Source organism: Vipera ursinii (genome assembly GCF_947247035.1).
Source record: "Vipera ursinii genome assembly, chromosome: 3".
Classification (NCBI taxonomy): Eukaryota; Metazoa; Chordata; class Lepidosauria; order Squamata; family Viperidae; genus Vipera; species Vipera ursinii.
In genome coordinates this window covers 94352566-94376163 of record NC_139516.1, presented here as the reverse complement: position 1 = coordinate 94376163, position 23598 = coordinate 94352566, and the positions used below count along the sequence as shown (strand labels likewise).

At 41.1% G+C, this 23598-nt stretch overlaps 1 protein-coding gene across 4 annotated transcripts in view; it reads right to left on the bottom strand.

Moving 5' to 3' along the window:
* Positions 1-23598, bottom strand: part of KCNT2 (potassium sodium-activated channel subfamily T member 2) — a 267504-nt gene that overhangs the window by 160784 nt on the left and 83122 nt on the right. The gene's annotated exons all lie outside the window — the stretch shown is intronic.

Sequence of the window (23598 nt, the reverse complement as noted above, 5' to 3'; positions counted from 1 at the left end):
ATGCAGTAATCATTGCTTTTTTGTTCTGGCTTCCAAGCTGGAGACAACTTACATGGGGTTTTCTCCTAATATACCCACACATACTGTATTGCCACCACATGAAGTCGGTTAGAAGTGACTAGGCCAAGTCAGCCAATCAGCTCCTTGGCTGGGAGTACAAAAATATGCAACCTGGGTCCCAAGGCCACAATTAAACAAGAACACCTTGGAGATATGTTTCAGACTTCTGAAAAGTTACAGCAGGACTGTAATGTGATAGAAAAATAAATTACTGGTGCACAGTAGTGGTAGTTACCCCTTCATAGATTACTGCCTTGTCGTGGCGAAGGGGCTTGCGTAATTCAATGAAGCTATGAGCTATGCCGTGCAGGGCCATCCAAGACGGAGAGGTCATAGCAGAGAGTTCTGACAAAATATGATCCACTGGAGGAGGAAATGGCAACCCACTCCAGTATCTTTGCCATGAAAACCCTATGGACAGTACCAAAAGGCAAAACGATATGATGCTCGAAGATGAGCCCCTCAGGTCAGAAGGCATCCAATATGCTACTGGGGAAGAGCAGAGGGCTAGTACTAGTAGCGCCAGAAAGAATGAAGCGACTGGGCCAAAGCCGAAAGGACGCTCAGCTGTGGATGTGTCTGGTGGTGAAAGGAAAGTCCGATGCTGTAAAGATTTTTTCTCCATAGGAACCTGGAATGTAAGATCCATGAATCAAGGAAAGCTGGACGTGGTCAAAAAAGAGATGACAAGACTAAACATCGACATCTTAGGTATCAGAGAACTAAAATGGACAGGAATGGGTGAATTTAATTCAGATGACCATCAGGTATATTACTGCGGGCAAGAATCCCTCAGAAGAAATGGAGTAGCCTTCATAGTCAATAAAAGAGTAGGAAAAGCAATACTGGGATACAATCCTCAAAATGACAGAATGATCTCAGTTCGAATCCAAGGCAAACCATTCAATATCACAGTAGTCCAAGTCTATGCCCCAATCACCAGTGCTGAAGAGGATGAAATTGACCAGTTCTATGAAGCCCTACAGCACCTTATAGAACTAACACCCAAAAATGATGTCCTTATCATCATGGGGGATTGGAATGCTAAAGTAGGAAGCCAAAAGATAATTGGAAGAACAGGAAAGTTTGGCCTTGGAGTACAAAATGAAGCAGGGCACAGGTTGATAGAATTTTGTCAAGATAATACGATGGTCATAGCAAACACTCTTTTCCAACAACCCAAGAGACGGCTCTACACATGGACATCACCAGATGGTCAACACAGAAATCAGATTGACTATGTTGTCTGCAGCCAAAGATGGAGAAGCTCTATACAGTCAGTAAAAACAAGACCAGGAGCTGACTGTGGCTCAGACCATGAGCTTCTCATTGCAAAGTTTAGGCTTAAACTGAAGAAAGTATGGAAAAGCACTAGGCCGCTCAGGTATGAATTAAATCATATCCCTGTTGAATATAAAGTAGAGGTGACAAATAGATTAGCAGTGGGCTAATGCCTCCTTAAGTAACACCAGCTGCCTGCAATTAGTGCAGGTTCGCATCCCACCAGGCTCAAGGTTGACTCAGCCTTCCATCCTTCCGAGGTAGGTTAAATGAGGACCCAGATTGTTGGGGGCAATAAGCTGTAATAAAACCGCTTGTGGGGGGTGTGAAAGCCCTAATAAACAGGCATATACATAGAATGAAGGCTACTGCTAAGCTTGTAAGCCGCCCTGAGTCTTCGGAGAAGGGCGGGATATAAATGGAATAAAAATAAAAATAAATAAAATAAATTTAAGGAATTAGATCTGATAGACAGAGTGCCTGAAGAACTATGGATAGGGTTCGCAACATTGTACAAGAGGTAGCAACTAAAAACATCCCAAAGAAAAAGAAATGCAAGAAAGCAAAATGGCTGTCTGAGGAAGCTTTGCAAATAGCTGAGGAAAGGAGGGAAGCGAAAGGCAAGGGAGAAAAAGAAAGATACGCCCAATTGAATGCAGAGTTCCAGAGAATAGCTAGAAGAGATAAGAATGCCTTCTTAAATGAACAGTGCAAAGAAATAGAAGAAAACAATAGAATAGGTAGGACCAGAGAACTTTTCAAGAAAATTGGAGAGATGAAGGGAACGCTTCATGCAAAAATGGGCAAGATAAAAGACCAAAATGGCAGGGACCTAACAGAGGCAGAAGAGATTAAGAAGAGGTGGCAAAATTACACAGAAGAACTATACACGAATGAGCTTAACATCCCTGATAATCACAATGAGGTGGTCACTAACCTCGAGCCAGACATCCTAGAATGTGAAGTGGGCTTTCGAAAAGATGAGCAACAACAAAGCTAATGGAGGTGACAGTATTCCAGCTGAGCTATTCAAAATCTTAAAAGACGATGCAGTAAAAGTGCTACACTCAATTTGCCAGCAAATTTGGAAAACTCAACAATGGCCACAGGATTGGAAAAGATCAGTTTACATTCCAATTCCAAAGAAAGGCAGTGCCAAAGAATGTTCAAACTATCGCACCATTGCACTCATTTCACATGCTAGTAAAGTTATGCTTAAAATCCTACAAGCTAGACTCCAGCAGCATGTGGATCGAGAACTACCAGAAATACAGGCAAGATTTTGAAGAGGCAGACGAACTAGAGATCAAATTGCCAACATACGGTGGATCATGGAGAAAGCTAGAGAGTTCCAGAAAAACATCTACTTCTGCTTCATTGACTGTGCTAAAGCCTTTGATAGTGTGGATCATAACAAACTGTGGCAAGTTCTTAAAGAGATGGGAGTACCAGACCATCTTATTTGTCTCTTAAGAAACCTATATGTAGGCCAAGAAGCAATAGGGAGAATATGGACACGGAATCACTGATTGGTTCAAAATTGGGAAAGGAGTCCGGCAAGGCTGTATACTGTCGCCTTGTCTATTTAACTTATATGCAGAGTACATCATGAGAAAGGCAGGGTTAGAGGAATCAAAAGTTGGAATTAAGATTGCTGGAAGAAATATCAACAACCTAAGATATGCAGATGATACCACTCTAATGGCAGAAAGTAAAGAAGAACTAAAGAGCCTCTTGTTGCGGGTGAAGAAGGAGAGTGCAAAACTTGGGTTGAAACTTAACATTAAGAAAACCAAGATCATGGCATCCGGCACTCTCAATTCCTGGCAAATAGATGGGGAAGAAATGGAGGTAGTGACAGATTTTATTTTCCTGGGCTGCAAGATCACTGCAGATGGGGACTGTAGCCAAGAAATTAAAATACGCTTGCTCCTGAGGAGGAAAGCAAGGGCAAATCTAGATAGCACACTAAAAAGCAGACACATCACCCTGTCAACAAAAGTGTGTATAGTCAAGGCTATGGTCTTCCCAGTTGCAATGTATGGCAGTGAAAGCTGGACCGTAAAAAAGGCTGAGCGCAAAAGAATTGAGGCCTTTGAACTATGGTGCTGGAGAAGACTCCTGCAACTCCCTTGGACTGCAAGGTGATCAAACCGGTCAGTCCTAGAGGAGATCAACCCTGACTGCTCTTTAGAAGGCCAGATCCTGAAGCTAAAACTGAAATACTTTGGCCACCTAATGAGAAGGAAGGACTCACTGGAGAAGAGCCTAATGCTGGGAAAGATTGAGGGCAATAGAAGAAGGGGACGACAGAGAATGAGGTGGCTGGATGGAGTCACTGAAGCAGTAGGCATGAGCTTAAATGGACTCCAGAAGATGGTAGAGGACAGGAAGGCCTGGAGGAACATTGTCCATAGGGTCACGATGGGTCGGACACGACTTCGCAGCTAACAACAACAACAAGTGGTAGTTAAGGCATCAAGCTAGAAACAAGGAAACTGTGAGTTCTAGTCCTGCCTTAGGCACAAAACCAGCTCGAGCCAGTCCGTCTCTGTATACAAATAGTTCTCAATTTCAAATACAATTGGGACCAGAATTGTCATTGCTAAGCAAGGCAGTTTGTTAAGTGAGTTGCACCTGAGCTAACAACCTTTTTTGCCATGCTTGTTAAGTGAATCACTTCAGTTATTAAGTGGTGGTCATGTGGTCATTAAGAAAATCCAGCTTCCCCATTCACTTTCCTCATTGGAAGCCAGCTGGAAAGGTTGCAAAAGGTGATCACATGAGCCTAGGATCTGAAATTATTGTAAATACATGCCAGTCACCAAGTGCCCAAATTTTGATCACGTGACTGTGCCCCAATGGTCGTAAGTGTGAGCACTGGCCATCAGTCACATTTTTCCATGCTGTTATAACTTCAGTCACAAAATAAATAGTTGTAAGTCAAGGACTAGCTGTACTGTATACTTAAGAGAATGAAAATAAAATAATATTTTAAAATCCACTTTGCTTGATGTCATGCCACCTTCAATACCAAAGACTTAACCTTTTAAGGAAAATGTCAAAGAAATGAATAGAAGCACACAAGTACACAGATTTAGGCAATTTAATTTCAAAGAGAAGCAGTACTTTGTTTTATTCACAGGGTTTAGAACCATGTACCTGTATTTTCAGGAATAAAATTATAGCATTCATGTGACATAAAAGAAGAGGACCTTGCCAGTAAGAGAAGATATGCAGTGCTAATTAAGAGAGCTCAGTATAGGCGTTAATCTCTGTTTTATGAACTTGCATGATGAAGGTGCTGATTGCCTAATACTGCTCCCCCCCCTTCTTTTTTTTTGCTACTTCCCATCCCTTAGCAACCATAGCTGCCAGGAACATTGGCATATCTCTGTGATGGCTTTCAACACACAAAGGATGTGAAAAGCTCATTTAACGTTGTCCTACCCTTTCAGCATATAGATGTTGAATTATCGGTTTCTCTACTTCACTTTTTACTGCCTCTAAGTGCCAGAAAATGCTACATGAGGAATACACATAGTTTAAAAAAAAAGAGATTGATAGTAAGTAGTGAAATAAAGAGGATTCAGGCACCATTCTGGGCCATGGTTGCTTAATCACAGTTTTGCTGAATAATCTCTCAGTGGCTGGGCTTGTGCTGGACCAATGTATAGCCATCTGGTCCATTATATAGATAGCTTAGAAATTAAGAACTGTGTTAGAGCATTTAGCATTTACAGGGTTAATGTTGTATCCTTAATAGAACTGTATGTAAGAACATTTAGCATTTAAAGGGTTAAACACTGTTTCCTTAAGAGATGGCTTCTGGGAAATGTAGTCTAGTTGTTAGTTAGTCCTATATCTTATCTCGTCAGTGGGAGGAGCTTCAAAATTTATTGCAGGACATCCTGGCTACGTGCCAGGTTGTAAAAGCCTTTTTTAAAATCAACCATTGTGCATGCATTGATTAGCATCTGTAACAATGCTTAGCTGAAATGGAGAAATCACTCCTTTTTTACACTACGAAAATGGACAGATATGATTATGACCGGACAAATCTACTGCAAAGTAAGTATCTATTTAGAATTTCTGGACAGTAAATATTTTTTTTAAATCAATTTTGTTGAAACAGCCAGGCTTGAGTTCATACAGCGCGAATGGGAGGCAGCAAGAACAGCAGCAAGAGCTGCAGCCTTACAGGCGGAGCCTGAAGGCACTGTCGTCGTGCACAATTTGGAAGGGCTAGAGATTGGAAACAGCATAACCGCATGCAGGCATACATTAACGATCTGAACACGCTACAACATGAGCAGGCAGAAGTGCCACAGTCAAAAATAAATCCAACAAGACCAAGTGGACAGGAAGGAGAATCTGAACAACCAGATGTGCCAATAAGTCAGAGAGTCACAACATCTGGATCATGAGACCTTCCCTCCAGAGTTGCACAACTTACCCCCAATGAACCAAACCACAGATGGTAACCGGATAGGTTCATCTGCAATGACAATGACTCCACAGCAGGAAGAGCAGCTGCTAAAGGAAGAAATTGCCATGGCTCAAGCCAGACATGAGGAAGGAATGGCCAGGGCTCAGGCCAGGCTAGAGTTTCTACAGTGTCAATGGGAAACAGCAGAGGGCAGCAAGAGTGGAAGCCTCACAGAAGGCACTCTGAGGCGCTACTTCATGCCAAATTTCAAGAGACCAGAAGGTGAAATCTCGCACAATCGTGTCAAGCCCTGCATGGATGTCCAGAATGTACTACGTCAAGGACAGGAGAAGGCAACACAGTCAGTTACAAATCTCCCAAGGCCAAGTGACCACGGAGGAGGATCTTGACCACCAGATGTGCCAACCCCAACAGGAAGCTGACAACGCACCAACTGAACAAGACCCCCACTAGATCGGTGATGCAAGGGGTAACCGATGTGGCCCATCCTCAATGGTGATCATCCCTCAACAGGTAGGCACACTAGGAGCCAGGTTTCCTCAGCTCAATGTGAAGGCAAAAGAATTCTGGCCAAATCTTCAAGGCGATTCGAAGATGGATCAGCAACGAAGATAACAAACCCAAGAAGAGTTGTGGGAAGAAGATCGCTTCGGCGAGTACTCTGAGGAAAACTGCCAGCCGTCTGTTCCACATTCCCCTGTTCTTGGGAGCAATGCTTATGAGGATCACTGAGAAGCCACTGATCGTGCTCCTGATGACCTCAACACTGTAACAACCCAGCCTGATGGCAAATCCTACACAGAACCAATGGGTCCTCCAACATCCTGGAGAAGAAGGTTGGATTTGGGTGAGTACAAGGTCTGCTTCAAATGCTGTGAGTCTACAGAACATGCAGCCAAAGCTTGAGCAGCTAAGGGGAAGTGTCACCCAAGCAAGAGTGATAAGCACCCGGGAGCCCTGCATCCAGAGTCTGAGCAGCTACTACAAGCAACTTCTACTCCTCTTTCAACCAAGGAGCCCCAGCATGGCTCCAAAGAGTGCCTAGAGATGCCCACCAAGGTCATCTGCATGTCAGTATGTAGTGACTCACCATTACCAAGTGCATCCCCAAGTGAAGAAATGCCTTTCACAACGTGCACTGTGTGACAAGAGCACGGCAGGGAGGAAAGTCACTGAACTCCACATCCAGTTGTTAGATGGGAGTTCACAGTTCCTACAGTTGGCATTGCCAGAATGGGATGCCTCACCAGATGATTGCAGTGAAATTCCAACACCGGAAGTGGCAAGAAACATACCTCACCATCGCACATAGGTGATCAAATCCCTCCCCTAGATTACGAAGCCGAAATCCTACTTATGTTGGGATGAGATGCCCCTGAGTCCATTGGTTCTGATGAAAGGGTCAGAGGCCCACCAGGTGTCCCAGTGGCTGCTAAGATGGAACTTGGATGGGTCATTTGAGAAATGGTCTGTGTCAATCGGCTGCAAGCTCCAACCTAAGTGAACATCTCAGTGACTAACATTCTTAGTAACGGGAGAGCATCCCACATGAAACCACGCCAAAAACACTTTACATTTTCAACATCCAAGCCCGTTTTAGGAGAGACAGTGTTCCAGATCAGCAAAGACAACAATGATGTGGCCTTGTCGATAGAGGACCAAGACTTTCTAGAGCTCATGGACAAGGAATGCCTGCAGGATGCCACAGGGAGTTGAGTAGCCCCACAACCTTTCCATATACCCAGGAAGTGCCTATCTCACAATCATGAGCAAGCTCTCTCTCACCTCAACAGTCTGAGGAGAATCATAAACAAAAAGCCCGAAATGAAAGCTCATCTGGTAGAGTTCATGGAAAAGATGATCCAGAGCGGACACATAAAGCTTGCCCCACCACTGAAGAAAGATGAAGAATGCTGGTATCTACCATTCTTTGGAGTGTACCACTGACAAAAGCCAGGTCAGATAAGAACAGTCTTCGATGCCAGTGCGCAGTTCCAAGGCATCTCTTTGAACAAGGTCCTTCTCACAGGGCCTGACCTCACCAACAGTCTGCTCGGCGTGCTCATCCACTTCAGAAAGGAAGCCGTAGCAGTCATGGCTAACATCGAGCAGATGTTTTATTCAATCTACATCAGGGAAGATCATCACAATTACCTGCGCTTCCTGTGGTTCAGCGATGACCAACACAGCCAGCAGTTCACAGAATACAGAATGTGAGTGCACGTCTTTTAGGCCGGCTTCCTTTGCAATCACTAACTACATCCTGCAACACACCGCCCATATAGGTGAAGCCAAATACGGTGCAGATGCTTCGTAGAGTGAGATTTCTACAATGACCGCCTAAAACCTGTACCCATTCCAGCAGAAGCCATAGATCTATTAAAAAGGACATGCCAGGTGTCAGCAGCAGCTAATCTTAGGCTGCAGAAAATTGCATCCAACAGTGAAGAAGTGTTGGAAGCCTTCAATCCTGAAGACCACACTTAGGGTCTACAGGATCTCAAATTTGGCACAGATGACCCTCTTATCCAACACAGTCTCATTTTGTGTTGGCACTTGAAGGATGCCTTCACCTTTAGAATTCTGGCAAAGGACACCGCCTTCAACGGTGAATAGTTTGTTTGACCCTCTAGGTTTTGCAGCACCCATAACAGTCCAAGTGAAGCTTCTTCTGCATGCACTCTCCCCAGATGCCACAGACTGGGACAAGCCGCTTCCATCAGAGCACAAGCAAGAGTGGGAGACATAGTGCAGATCCCTAAGTTGCCTCCAAAGCATCCATGTATAGTGCATGTATGTTCCCATTTCACTTGTCGGTGCAACGAAGAAAGAGCTGCAAAACTAACACCACAACAAGGTCACACTGTACCTAGGTTAGAACTCTGCGGCACCATTTTGCCTGTAGAAATAGCAGGCCTGATAACAAAAACAATAGATCTTGAGCTACAATCCACCAACTTCTACACAGACAGCAAGGTGATGTTAGGCTACATCCACAACCGAAGCAGACGCTTCTATGTCTACGTAAGCAATAGAGTAGAAAGGATCAGAAAGTCTTCAAATCGTGAACAGTGTGTCAACCCATCAGAATCCAGAGGACCAGGCTACACAGTCCATTCCTGCGTCACAGTTGGCAGAATCAATCTGGTTGAAAAGTTCTGAATTCTTGGCTCGTCCAGATAGCCAGACGTCAGAAAAACCAGAACATTACAAGCTTTTAGACCCAGATCAAGATAATGATGTTTGACCTCAAGCACCTAACAAATTGCTCAGACAGGGCAAGAAAATGACCTTCCAGATTGTCTGCCTGTCTACAAATATCAAGGAGACAGAGAAACCATCTCCTAATCAATTCCTAGAACCAACTCGCTTCAAACACTTCTCCAGATGGAGACCTCTTGTAGTAGGTGTAGCAGTGATCATTTGTTTCCTGCATCGCGAGATGAGCTTCCCAGACAGCTAACTCCAGGCCGAGAGAGGGATTCTTTGAAGTGTGAAGCAAGATACATACCTATGGAATTTGAATATCTGGAAGCTAAAAAGACTGTCCCAAAGTCTAGTGCATTAGTGAAATTGAACCCGTTTTTGGATAGTCATAACTTACTCTGAGTAGGAGGGTGTCTAGATAAGGCTGAAATAGCTTCAGACATCAAGCACCCTATCATACTTCCTGCCCGTCAACAAGTCACGCACTACCACGAAACCGTCTATCATCAAGGCAGGCACTTCATGGAAGGTACCATCAGAGCGGCTGGTTTCTGGATCATGGGAGCCAAAAGATGCATCGCCATCATTTTCTACATATGCCTGCATTGCCGTAAACAACCTGCCACCCAAGCGCCTCATTCCAGGACCACCATTTACCAACATAGGCCTAGATGTATTTGATCCGTGTCTGCCCGTCGGACTAGAGGTGGTCAAGTCAACAGCAAACTTTGGGCTGTTCTTTCCACATGTCTCAGCATTCGAGCTGTCCACATTGAAGTTATCGAATCGATGGACACTTCTTGTTTCATCAATGCCCTAAGAAGTTTCCAAGCCTACAGAGGCCCAGGTAAAGTGTTTAGATCCGACCATGGAACTTTGTCGGAGCCTGCAAGGAGCTGCAGATTGATGAAGGCATTCGTCCTGATTCAGAAATTGACAAGTACCTAAAGGACCAAAATTGTGTTTGGATGTTCAATCCTCTTCATGCATCTCACATGGGAAGAGCGTGGGAGCACATGATTGGCGTAGCCCACAAAATCTTGGACTTATGCTGACAAAGTTGCCCAAACTATTGCATGAGGTCCTCACTACCCTTATGGCAGAAGTAGCAGCCATCATCAACGCTCAACCTTTGATTCCAGTTTCTTCTGATCTTGAAAATCCTTTGGTTCCAGTTTTCTTGGATCCTGAAAAGCCAAGCATTCTTACCTCAGCCACCTTGCTAACCCAGAAGATAGGTGACTGGCATGTATAAAAAGCAATGGAGACAAGTACAACTGCTCGTCAATACCTTCTGGAAGCGCAGGAAGCAAGAATACTTGTCTACACTTCAAGATCCCTGCAAATGGAAGACCAATGAGCCCAACCTAGAAGGAGGAGACCTTATCTTGCTGATAGATAAGGACACACATCGGAACTCTTGGCCCATGGGACTTGTGCACTAAGTTCTACCCAGCTCTGATGGACTAGTTTGCCAAGTTGAAGTCCAGATCGTGAAGCCACAAAAGTTGGGTCGCAACTCACATACTCGTTAAACGGCTTTACACCAGACCCATCACTGACCTGGTTTTCTTGCTGAAGAAGACAGAACTTAAAGATTGATCCTCAAACTATGCATATTTGTGTTTATCTCATAATTGCATTGTTTGATGTAATGCCTTTGTTTATGTCAGTTATAGTTATGAATGTTTTTGATGCTATGTTTTTGCCTATTCAAGTTAATAGTTAGTTAATAGTGAAATTTGCATTGTTTGATGCTATGTTTTTTGCTTATTCTAAGTTATGATTAGTGAATAGTGGAAATTGTATATTTCCAAGCAGGGTGTGTTGTGGACCAGTGTATAGCCATGTGGTCCATTATATAGATAGCTTAGGAATTAAGAACTGTGTTAGAGCATTTAGCATTTACAGGGTTAATGTTGTATCCTTAATAGAACTGTATGTAAGAACATTTAGCATTTAAAGGGTTAAACACTGTTTCCTTAAGAGATGGCTTCTGGGAAATATAGGCTAGTTGTTAGTTAGTCCTATATCTTATCTAGTCAATGGGAGGAGCTTCAAAGTTTATTGCAGGACATCCTGGCTACGTGCCAGGTTGTAAAAGCCTTTTGTTTAATCAACCATCGTGCACGCATCAATTAGCATCCATAACAATGCTCAGCTGACATGGAGAAATCACTCCTTTTTTACACTATGGAAATGGACACATATGATTATGACTGGATGAATCTACTGCAAAGTAAGTCTCTGCTTAGAATTCCTGGACAATAAATATTTGTTTTAAAATCATTTTTGTCGAGTTTATGCTGTCTGGATCAGAACTATAATGCATCTCAGTTCATGTTCCAGAGCAGGGCTCATATATTGCACTAAACCAAAAGTGCATTAAGCCAAAATTATATTAAAGTGCAAGAATAGTCTTCCTTCCATTTCACAGAAACTCATGAAATATTGGTTTGCCACTGTCTTCTTCTAGCATGCTTGCTATCCAAATCATCTTGGAGTCAGGTGATATCTGGATCTAATGACATAAATAAATATTTTCTTAACTTCCCAGACTAGCACACAGTCCTAAGATTTCCTGATGGGGAACCAAGTATTACTCAGATCTTAATCAGCTTAGCTTTTAGAGAACAGCTAAAGGTTAGACAATATTTATTTATTTATTTATTTTATTGGATTTATATACCTCCCTTTCCCGAAGGACTCAGGGCGGTTTACAGGGTATTTAAAACCAAATCAATACAAAAGTTAAAAACAATTTAAAAAGATTAAATCAAATCCCTAAAAAATAAAAACCCCAGTTAAAAATTCTCAGCCTGGGCCGGAGAGCTTGAAGAGCCAAATCTTCAGGTCCCGGCGAAATGAACGAAGGTCGGGGACAGTCCTAAGCTCCATGGGCAGCTGGTTCCAGAGGGCAGGTGCACCCACAGAGAAGGCCCTCCCCCTGGGTGTTATCCGCCGGCATTCTTTTACTGGCGGCACCCTGAGAAGACCCTCCCTGTGGGAGCGCACTGGACGAAGGAAGCTTGATGCTGGCAGCAGGTGTTCCCTCAGATATCCCGGACCCAAGCCATTTAAGGCTTTATAGGTCATCACCAGCACCTTGAATCTCACACGGAGGGCAACTGGAAGCCAATGCAGCTCGCGGAGTAGAGGTGTTACATGGGAGTAACAGGAAACCCCCATCACAACTCGCGCGGCTGCATTCTGCACCAGCTGAAGCCTCCGCGTGGTCCTCAAGGGCAGCCCCATGTAGAGAGCATTGCAGTAGTCTAGGCGGGAGGTCACGAGCGCATGAGTGACTGTGCGTAGGGCATCTCGGTCCCGGTAGGGTCGCAACTGGTGCACCAGGCGAACCTGTGCAAAAAGCCCCCTGGTCACGGCTCCTATATGGTCTTCAAAATTGAGCCGTGAATCCAGGAGAACTCCCAAGTTGAAAGCCCTATCAACGGGGGGTAACACCTCACCCCCCATCATTAAAGGTGGAATAGTCTGGTTAACCCGAGATGCCGATATGTACAGCCACTCAGTCTTGGCAGGATTGAGACGAAGCCTGTTTCTCCCCATCCAGACCTGGACCGCCTCCAGGCAACGAGACAGCACGGCGAGGGCATCGCTGGGTTGGTTTGGGGTGGAGAAAAAAAGTTGGGTATATCAGCGTACTGATGATACCCCACCCCAAAACCACGAATGATCTCACCCAGCGGCTTCATATAGATGTTGAACAGGAGGGGCGAGAGAACCGACCCCTGAAGAACTCCACAAATGAGAGGCCTCGGGGTGGACCTCTGCCCTCCCGTCAACACCAACTGCGAGCGGCCCAGGAGATAGGAGAACCAGCATAAAACGGTGCCTCCCACTCCCAACCCCCTGAGACGCCGCATTAGGATACCATGGTCGATGGTATCGAAAGCCGCTGAGAGATCTAATAGGACTAGGACAGAGGAACAACCCCTGTCCCGAGCCCGCCAGAGATAATTCACCAGCGCGACCAATGCCGTCTCCGTGCTGTGCTCGGGCCTGAAACCTGATTGGTACGGGTCCAGATAATCAGTTTCCTCCAGGAACAGAGGAAGCTGATGCGCCACCACACTCTCAACAACCTTCGCCAGAAAGCGAAGGTTGGAGACTAGACGATAGTTATTTAAAACAGCCAGGTCCAGGGCAGGCTTTTTGACGAGGGGTCTCACCACCGCCTCCTTCAAGGCGGCAGGGAAGACACCCTCCTTCAAAGAAGCATTTATTACTGCCTGGAACCAGCCTCGTGTCCCCTCCCGGGCCGCAAAAACCAGCCAGGAGGGGCACGGATCCAACAAACAGGTGGTGGAGCTCAGCCTCCCCATGATCCTGTCCACATCATCAGGGGAAACAGTATCGAACTCAGTCCAGATAACATGCTCAAGACCTTCAGATTCCTCCATGTCAGACTCCGCCCAGTCAGAGTCCAAGCCGGCCCGGATCTGAGCGATTTTGTCCGTCAGATGATGACTAAACTCCTCGGCCCATCCCTGTAAGGGATCCTCCCTCACCTCCTGGTTAAGAAGGGAGCGAGTCACCCTAAACAGGGCGGCCGGGCGATTATCTGCGGACGCGATGAGGGCAGCGAAGTAATTAGCCCTCACCATCCTCATCGCAGAAAGATAAGACCTTATAAAGGTTCTTAGCTGCAATCGATCAGATTCGGAACGGCTGGACTTCACTAAGTGCTACCCACTGATCATTTTTTCTATCTCAGCTGTTGCACTGTATCTTTCTCATTTGTCAGGGGCTCCAAAACTCTATATTTTAGGTTGGTTTCAACTAGTAAGAATGAAACCTTTTAGCATTTTTTTTAATGTATCATTCTTGTTTATTTACATTTGGATGTTCTGGATATTTGAAAACTGTCTTATCTCCTTCCTGTTTTTTCCTCTTTCTTTCTACTGGTTTCTCCTGTAACAATTACAATAAAGTCATTTTTATTTGGATATAGTCAGGTATGTACTGAGGCTTATACTGTATGTCATTCCAATCCATCAAGATTCTAAAAACACAGTTGGATTTGAAATGGTGAGCTTACAATATAGTCCAATATTAAGCCACCTTTAGAAAACCATAAAGCAGGCTGCTCCTTCTTGCATGCTATGAAGTCTAGAGCATACAGGAAGTTCGCATAGTGTATACCTCCTCTATAAAAGCATGATTTCAGCTTTCAGAGGATTGATGATAAAATAAGAACAGACTTTTAAAAATATATATATAAAATCATGAAAGTAGCAGGGACACTATTGTGGGGAGGATGGTATCCATTACTTTCCAAGTCCAGGAATAAGGTAAGAAAAAGGCTAAATTCCAAAATAATATTCTCCTAAATGGTATGAGGGAGATGGACTATACAGAAGCCTCCCAACCTTTTGGGCACCAGGGACCGGTTCTGTGAAGAAAGATTTTTCTGCAGACCAGAAGGGGTGTGGTTTGGTGTGCTGCCTGCATCCAGCGGATGGGGCTTCACTTGTTTGCATGGCCCAGTTGCTGGTATGGTGGCGCCAGTCCACAGCCCGGGGGCTGGGGACCCCTGGTTTTATTTTATTTATTTATTTTATTTTATTTTATTAAACTTATATACCACCCTTCTCCCGTAGGACTCAGGGCGGTTCACAAGGTTTTTTAATACCTATACTTTTATAATCTTACATTAATGGTTTAATGTAATTCATTATGATTGTGATTGAAGGGCTTGGCGATCATTGTGTATTTGCAATGATTATAGTAATCACATTCCACAGTCACTGGATCACTATTTTAAATCTTCCCAGCTGGCTTCCAACAAGCAGTCAATGGAGAAGCTGACAAGACATCACCAGTTGTGGTTACATGATGTCTTCCTTAGCAATCATGCATGATTTGCTTAATGACCACAACTGGGACTGCAGGAATTGCTATCACTAAAACAAGGTGGTCCTTTGGTGTTTGCTTAACAGCAGCTTTGCTTAATGATGGAATAGCCAGTCCCAGACAGTCATAAGAGAGGACTACCTGTATTCCAACTGTGGATGGAATTTAGAATACTGTACGTACTTTAACTTACTCTATAATTAGTATAGATTGATCTCAACTTGACATGGATATTTTTCTGCCTAATTCTCAACTGTGGTGATACAATCAATTTAAGTATGGCTATGTTTGAGAAACCTGAGCTGTTAATACACTTGATGGAATCAATATCTGAAGTTAAAAACCACATCCTTTTATATCAAGAACTAACAAAGAAAAATAGTTAAGGTTGACATTAAGATCATTTGTGGTTAATGGATTAAAGAACTGGAACACCCAATTAAAGAACATCACTAGCTGCTGGCCTTAAAAATGCTAAAAATAAGTCAGTGAATTTGAAAATAAAACAGGTTCATGAAAAGACTATTTTAAGTTTATTGAACACTAAAAAAGTGATTTGAAAGGATGGATATCAGATTTTCTCTGTTAGTAATGTAAACATTTGGAGGGGTCATTGTGAATCACTACTATCCTTTTGGAATAATATTTAAATGTATTTAAATACATTTTGGGGATTTTTTCAGTATTAAATATGTTAATATTAAATTATGTCCCCAAATTTGATTATAGTTGAATCAGTCTTGTGCTGTAGTTAAGAGAACTACTTCAGAGAAATTGGAAAACTAGTAATATTCTTGATAATAAGAATTAGATTCAAGAGAAGCATGACTTTTTGAAAAGGCAATTTTATCTATTAATCAAAAATTATATATGTCTGTGACATAGGTTTTATGATACTTTGTAATGTATGATAATTATTAGTTTCCTTTTGATGCATGATTAATATATGGCATATATTAATAGTTTCCTGCTTTTCTGCTCTTTGTTTTGTGGTTTTTCATGTATTTTTTTCCTCTTTCTGTTAACAGCTTTCTGTTTGTAATAGTTAAAAATAAATAATTGTAAATTTTAAAAAATACAAATGTAAATGGGGAGGGACTATACCATGAATATAAGTGAATTGGAACACTGTTTCAAGGAGAAGCATTAGTATCTATCTGTTTATAAATAAGAGATTTGATTTTACTTGAAACTGTACAGAACAGCAACATCTTCCTCACAGCAGCAGCATTCTGATCCATCCAGAATTTCATACACAAATCCAATATTTGTATATATCCAGGTTGTCTCACACCTAGCTATTCATATATACAGAGCCGATTGTATGAAGTTGGGGTGGAGCTTACTATCTACCGAATTGTTTCAGGATTTTAAAAATCAAATGCAAGAAAAGCTTATTTGATTTACAGAACTATTATGAAAATACTTGTACTTTTAGCAATTTAGCCCAGTTAAACTAAAATATAAAAAGAAATCAATAAAAACTATGTAACTCTCTGAAGAAAGACATCAATAAAATTTGTCATATTTAGAATTATTAATTTTGTATGAAAGAGATGCTAAAAGCTCAGAATAACTGGCCAGCAACCAAATTCAGAACAAAAGCAATGAGTAAACTACAGATAAAACTTTCAACCCTAAATTCAAAGACTTCAAAAGTGATGTAAAGCTATACTAAAAAAAACAAAATACAAGCTTGTCAACACTTCAGTCATCAATTAACCTGACCTGCCATTAAAACTGAGATTCAGTTAGCAGATTAGAGCATTTCACAACATAAGACTCATGTTAAAATTCATCTTTATAAATCTATTCATAACAGTGCTTCTTTAAGAATACTTGCAACTTAATTTAGCATGATTTTTGTCAATATGCATTTGAAAAGGCTTAGATCTTAGACCCAGTTTCTTTCCTTTTAGCCTCTTTTGCATGAGTTGTAGTGAGCATTGACCAGATGGATAGCTTACCTTAAAACTCTTCCAAAGTACATTTTTAATGGTAATCATAATTGCACATACTTAATCTTAAACTAATCCCAACTGAACTACTAATGTGTACTTCTGAATACATAAGGGTTTGCTGTTAAAGCCTAGGATTACAATACAATAGAACCAATTATCTCATCAACATACTTAGACTAACTAGCCCTAACACAGCAACATGATTTTTCATGATTACCAAGCATGATCCTTACCATACCATGATCCTTTCCATAACTCTGAGTATCAAGCTTGCTTCCAATATCAGATGCTATTTATTAACTCACAAAGACAGTTTCTTAATATAATTTCCAGATTAGTTTATATTCTGAGAGGGGATTATCTGATTTCAAGAATGTCTTTACAGATCATGGAACTATCAATTAATGAGGAAGTATTTGGTTTTCCAAATCTGAACCAAAAATACGCTTACTTGGTGTCAAGTATTAAATACTAGAAGCCAAAAATCAGTGTCAATTTCCTAAATTTGGCAACTTTGGAATAGACATATGCTGTACACTGGTGGAATGTACAGTATTAGGATCAAAATGGACAAGCATTTCTGAAACAAATAAGTCATTTAGAAAGTTATGGGATGCAATGTCTAGTAAAGGAAATTTTGACACTTTTTCTCATGCTAAAGTGACTTTATGAGGAAATCCCATTTAAAAACTGTCATACTTCTCTTGAATCTAAGATAAGAATTGTAACTGTTAACTGTTATGGTATATACTTTTTTTCTTTTTTGTTGTTTCTTTCTTAAAACCACTAAAAGAGAGTTACTTGAACTAAGAACATGTTACTGTTTAACAAAGAAGTAACTTTGATTTCAATTTTTCTTAACAATGTTAATATGATTTTAGAAGCTACTTTAGTACAATTTCGGTGCTTGGTAGAAAACACATGGAATGCAAGAGTTTCCATTTTTGACACTGATGATTGTGATACTAAAGTTATTTCAATGTGGAGAGATTTCTGTTTAAAATTTTAAGGAGGGTTTTTATTGTTTATTTTAAAATTTATTTTAAAGCCTTAAAGCTTAGTCCCCATTCAATCTCCCCATTATAGTCCTTAGGGCAAACCTCTTGGCTTTTTCAGGGCAATAAATTGCAACTAGGAATATATTTAAACTATTATATACAGTACCTAAAATCTAATACCGGTACTCAAGAAAAAGAATCTTTTTGGGCCAACAGACATGTTTGAAATGCAGAGACTATGCTATCTCACCTAGGAAATTGCTACTGAGTGATAAGCACCGCATGATTTCTATAAAAAGAGTACTATAACTGATGGTATCCATCAAAGCAATATAGCAATGACTCTACAGGGAAATGCATTTGCAGAATATCCCAACCAATATCCCAGGTTTGGGGGTTCATTTATTCTGAAACATATCAAGAAGCCATAGCAGTCTAACTCTGCACCCTGAATGATGCGCCATGAGCTGGCAATACTCTTGCAAGTACTTCAGTGAAGATGGAACATTGCTGGAGGGGGCGGTGTCAGTTCACACATTTCAATATTTTTGCATGTGGATCCACAGATGAGGAATTATAAGCAACACTTCCCTTAAGACATACTAATTACATCACTAAAAAGCTGTCTCAACAGTAGTGTGCTTGCAATGGGCAACCTGCACATATGTAAGCTGCCTATGGCAAACAATAACAGTGCATTTGTGAATTACCAGTTGTTCAATGACATCTTGGATTATCAATTTATAAAGCAGAGGGGATGCTCCCATCACTTGTTCCATTCCCCACATGAATATATTACCCAGCTAGAACTAAAGTTAATACGGTGAGGTATTGAAAACAAATCATAATGTATATATAAGAGCAGTGTAGTGGCCTAGTAATGAAGACTCTTGCCTCCCACTTGGAAAGTTGAAAGTTCAAATCTAGGTAGTGGCAAATGTTTGTCTCCTAGGGTGCAAAGAAAAAGATATCTGCTGCAAACTCCTTATGGCATTAGGAAGGTCATCCAGCCAGTAAATGCTCAGCTCCATCCACCTGCCCCTTTAAGAAAATGTCACAGTTAATGGAAAAATGGTGTGTTGCTACTTCAAAATTGGGATTTAACAAAAGAACTCAAGTTATAAGAAAAAAATATCCATTATGATGTTTGTCTTAGAAGATAGTAGATTGTCCTTAGGTAGAGCTTTTAAACAGAAGCTGAATAGCACAAGTATAAACTATAATATATATATATTAACTATGAAGTTCCTTCCAACTCTATGAATGCAATTTTTTTCATTAAATATATCACACACAAATTAAACTTGTTTTTTCTAGAGTGCTTGAAATTGTTTATTTTCTCTACGTCAAAGCTGATAGTTGAGAAGAAATACTGTAATCAGTGCATACTCTTTCAGATTTATGATGAACTATCTTCCTGCAGCAAGGTTATATTGTCAGGATAGTTCCTTTGATCTGACTTTCATAAAAGGTTTCAACAATGAAAGAACAGAAGATAAGTTCTGAACATCCTAAAATCAAAGTACTTGAAATTGTAGAAAGAGTTTTAGAAGATAAAACTTGCATAATATAGTTCTTATTGAATGTGTTCTGAATCCTGTGGAGATTTTAGGGTAGTGTTTCTCAAACCTGGATAAATTACACAAATTTGAATAAAAAGTGTTTTAGAATCCAATCCCAATAAGATAAATTGGCCTAAAGTTTTTTACCTGCATTGTGTCAGAATCCATTTATATCACATTTCATAATTTATATGCTAAATTATCGAAGTGTGAATTCCATCAGGAAAAAATCGACTACCTGGGATATCGCATATCTCCAGAGGGCATCGAAATGGACCCTGAGAAGGTCAGAGCAGTACTAGAGTGGGCACCCCCCCGCACACGGAAGCAATTGCAAAGTTTCCTGGGGTTTGCAAACTTCTACCGCCAATTCATCCCCGCATTTGGCCAAATAGCCATGCCCCTCACAAATTTGTTGAAAACGAAGGGGGGGTCACCCGTGAAACCCAGCCAGCCTCTGAAATGGTCAATGGAATGTCAAGCAGCATTTGAGAGGCTAAAGAGACTTTTTTCTGCTGAACCTGTCCTAAAACACCCAGATCCCGACAAACCTTTTGTAATACAGGCAGATGCGAGTGATGTAGCGGTAGGAGCCGTACTATTACAAGAAAATGATGGGGGGACATTGCAACCATGCGCATACACATCCAGAAAACTCACAGAAACAGAACAACGCTGGCCAATATGGGAAAAAGAGGCATTCTCGCTGAGGTGGGCATTACTAACATGGCGCCAATTTTTAGAAGGAAATAAAATACCTTTCCAGGTCTGGACAGACCACAAAAATTTGGAAGCACTAAAAACGCCCAGGAAGCTCACTCCTAAGCAAGCCCGCTGGTCCCAACATTTTCACCGATTCAATTTCACTCTCAAACACTTACCGGGGGGAAAGAACTTCCTTGCAGATGCATTATCCCGCATGCCCCAATATAACAGCACAAGAGTTACTGACTTTAAACCACTTGTACCGGAACAACTGGCAGCACCAGTCACCACCAGGGCACAAGAAAAAATGAAGCCGAAGGTAGATAGCCAAACTGGAATAGAATTCAGGAAATCTTTGGAAAGTGATGAATGGTTCCAGAAAAATAAACATGTGTGCACAATTAAAGATGGACTGCCGTGGGTGGGGGAGAAGCTATATATACCTGCCACACAGAGAATCAATTTCATGCAACTGTGCCATGATACAAAATCAGCAGGACACTTTGGCTTTGTAAAAACCTTACACTTAACTAAAAGGCAATTTTGGTGGCCATCTATGAAAAAGGACATAGAAAGCTATGTGGGTAGCTGTCAAATTTGCGCGATGGCCAAAAGACTGCAAGGGAAACCGCCAGGTCTGTTACAACCGGTGGCAAACCCCTCAGCCCCATGGAAAGAAATAGCCATGGATTTTATCGTAGAACTGCCTGAAAGTAATGGAAACACCGTAGTCTGGACTGTCACAGATCTGTTCTCTAAGCAAGTACACTTCATACCTTGCCAAAAAATCCCGACTGCAAAAGCATTAGCAAAACTTTTTGTACAGCATATTTACAGATTGCACGGGGTACCACAACGCATCATATCTGACAGAGGGGTGCAATTTACATCGGCATTTTGGAAAGAATTTTTATCCCTCTTAGGAACCACCCAAGGACTGTCATCTAGTCACCATCCTCAGACAGACGGAGCTTCTGAAAGACTTAATAATATACTTGAACAATATCTGAGATGCTATATTAATTTTCAGCAGTCCGACTGGACGGACCTACTGCCTTTTGCAGAAGTAGCATATAATAATGCAGTCCACTCAAGCACAGGTTACACTCCTTTTCAAGTAGCTACAGGCCAGAGTTTCAACCCAATACCAGAACTAACCCCAAAAGAACCGGTTATCCCTGACCTGAAGGAATGGATTGCTCAATTACAAAATACATGGCCAATCGTTAGGAAAGCGTTGGAAGATGCCAGAAAAGCATACAAGACACAGGCAGACAAAAAAAGAACCGATCCCACACCATTTAGGGTAGGAGAGATGGTATATTTATCCACAAAATACCTGAAATCACTCCAACCCTGTAAAAAACTAGGACCAAAATATATTGGACCCTTTCCAATTAAAAGAATCATAAACCCAGTAACAGTTGAATTAGAACTACCCAAAAATCTTAGACGAATACACCCAACCTTCCACTGCAGTCTATTAAAGAGAGAACAACAATCTCCACTACGAGAAAAAATCCCACCACCACCACCCCCCATCATGGTGGAAGGAGAACAACATTTTGAAGTGAAAGAAATCTTAGATTCCAGAAAACACCATGGAACGATACAATATTTAGTGGCATGGAAACACCTCCCCTCCTCAGAAAACGAATGGGTTAACAAACTCCATGTTAAAGCACCTAAGTTGCTTAAGAGGTTTCATACAGAATATCCAAACAAACCAGGCTAACAGTTATATGTTTTCTTTCCCCACAGATGGACTCATCTTTTTTCTGAAAGGAGAGCCGAATGTCAGAATCCATTTATATCACATTTCATAATTGTATAGGTAGAACAACGTGCTATTACTGGGGATTCTGCCATCTCTCCGAGGGGGGGGGGGAGAGGATGGTTACTAAAGCGATTTTCAAACAACAGGGGATGTTTTAACGGGGGAAGGGAGGGGGACAGACAGGTCTGGTTTGTATCTTCATTTACAACTGAAAAAAGGGAAGCAATAACCATAAAACCAAGGAGAGTTCCCTTTCCCATGGAAGGACCTGACACCTAGCAACTGACAACAGCCTGACCAAATGGATGAGGGGAGGGGCTGGAATGGGAATGGTTTATATAGGATTGAAATGTAACTTTTCTCAGATTCCGTCTTGTATTCCCACAATCAATTCCTTCCTAGTAAACATTTTCCTTTTGGACTAAACTTGCATCCAAGAGTTCTTATTTCCTAAGATGTGGATTGAGGTGGGTCCTGACACATTGCATAAAAAGGACTTTCTGATAAGCAGCTTTGGGTAATGAAAGAAAGAGTTAGGGAAGCACTATTTTAAGAGGTCCAGTGTTTCCCTACTTTAATTCAAAGCAGACAAGTAGAAAATGTATTTGTCTGCAGTTCTATTCTCATCACTTGGGTCTTGTTAGAAAATAAATCCAAAATTAAATTGAGGTAAAATACATATGATGGAAAATAGTACAAAGTATTAAATAATGTGGTTACTGTATAGATGGTAGCTGTCCTAAACAGTATTGTTTTCACTATAATGCCAGGACAATATTGTCACAGTAACAATATAAGGTATAATATAAAAGGTATAGTTTCACTAAAACAATATAATGCAGTGTTATGCCACAGCATTCTAATATATTCATTGCTCAAATTAACCATTCGCTTCATTAAGAGTATATCACTTGAAGCTTCCCTCTTTAATTTATTTAGTCCTGAGCATAATAGATTAGAATTTTTGTTAATTGGATAACTGGAGATAAATTGTAATTCCACTATCACCCCAATCCCTTTGTGTTCCAGGAAACATTTTTTCCCCTTTCATATTTCTTTGAATACATTTTTGGAAAACAGATTGTATTAAATTGCCACTAACATTTCAAAATGCATACAATATTTTCTGGAAGAATTAGTTGAGTAAAGTCACTATTGCTCTATTAAATGAGGAGGTTTTATCTTGTGGCATGTAAGCATATTAATCCTTTAGTATGATTACTTCAGTTACAGTCCATACATAAAATTGCAATGAGAAAAACTGTCCCACTTCCATTCTTCTAATTCATACATTCACACCAATAATTTTTAAACAATTAAATAGAATAATCAACTTTCTAAATCCTTATTTAGAAAGTTTAGGATTTAAACACGATTAATACTTGCAGAGGGATGCCAACTTGAAAATGCAAACTAGTTTTGTATATAGTATAACAATATAAAATGCTCTGAGTTGAGCACAAACCTACCTGTTTCATGTTTTGAAATGTTTCAATAACATTGACAGGAAGGAGAAGTATTGTCAAAAATGAATGGGAAATTATTCAAATGTTTCTGTGATTATCACCTGTTATTTTGAAAAAAAGCAAATAGAAATTCTGTTCTGAGGAAAAATACTAAGGGAATCTAAGCCAAGATCTCTCAAACTGTTTAGGTGGAGAAATTACACAAGTGCTTTTACACCATTTCTCTACCTCTGAAGCAGTGAGCAATGGATTAG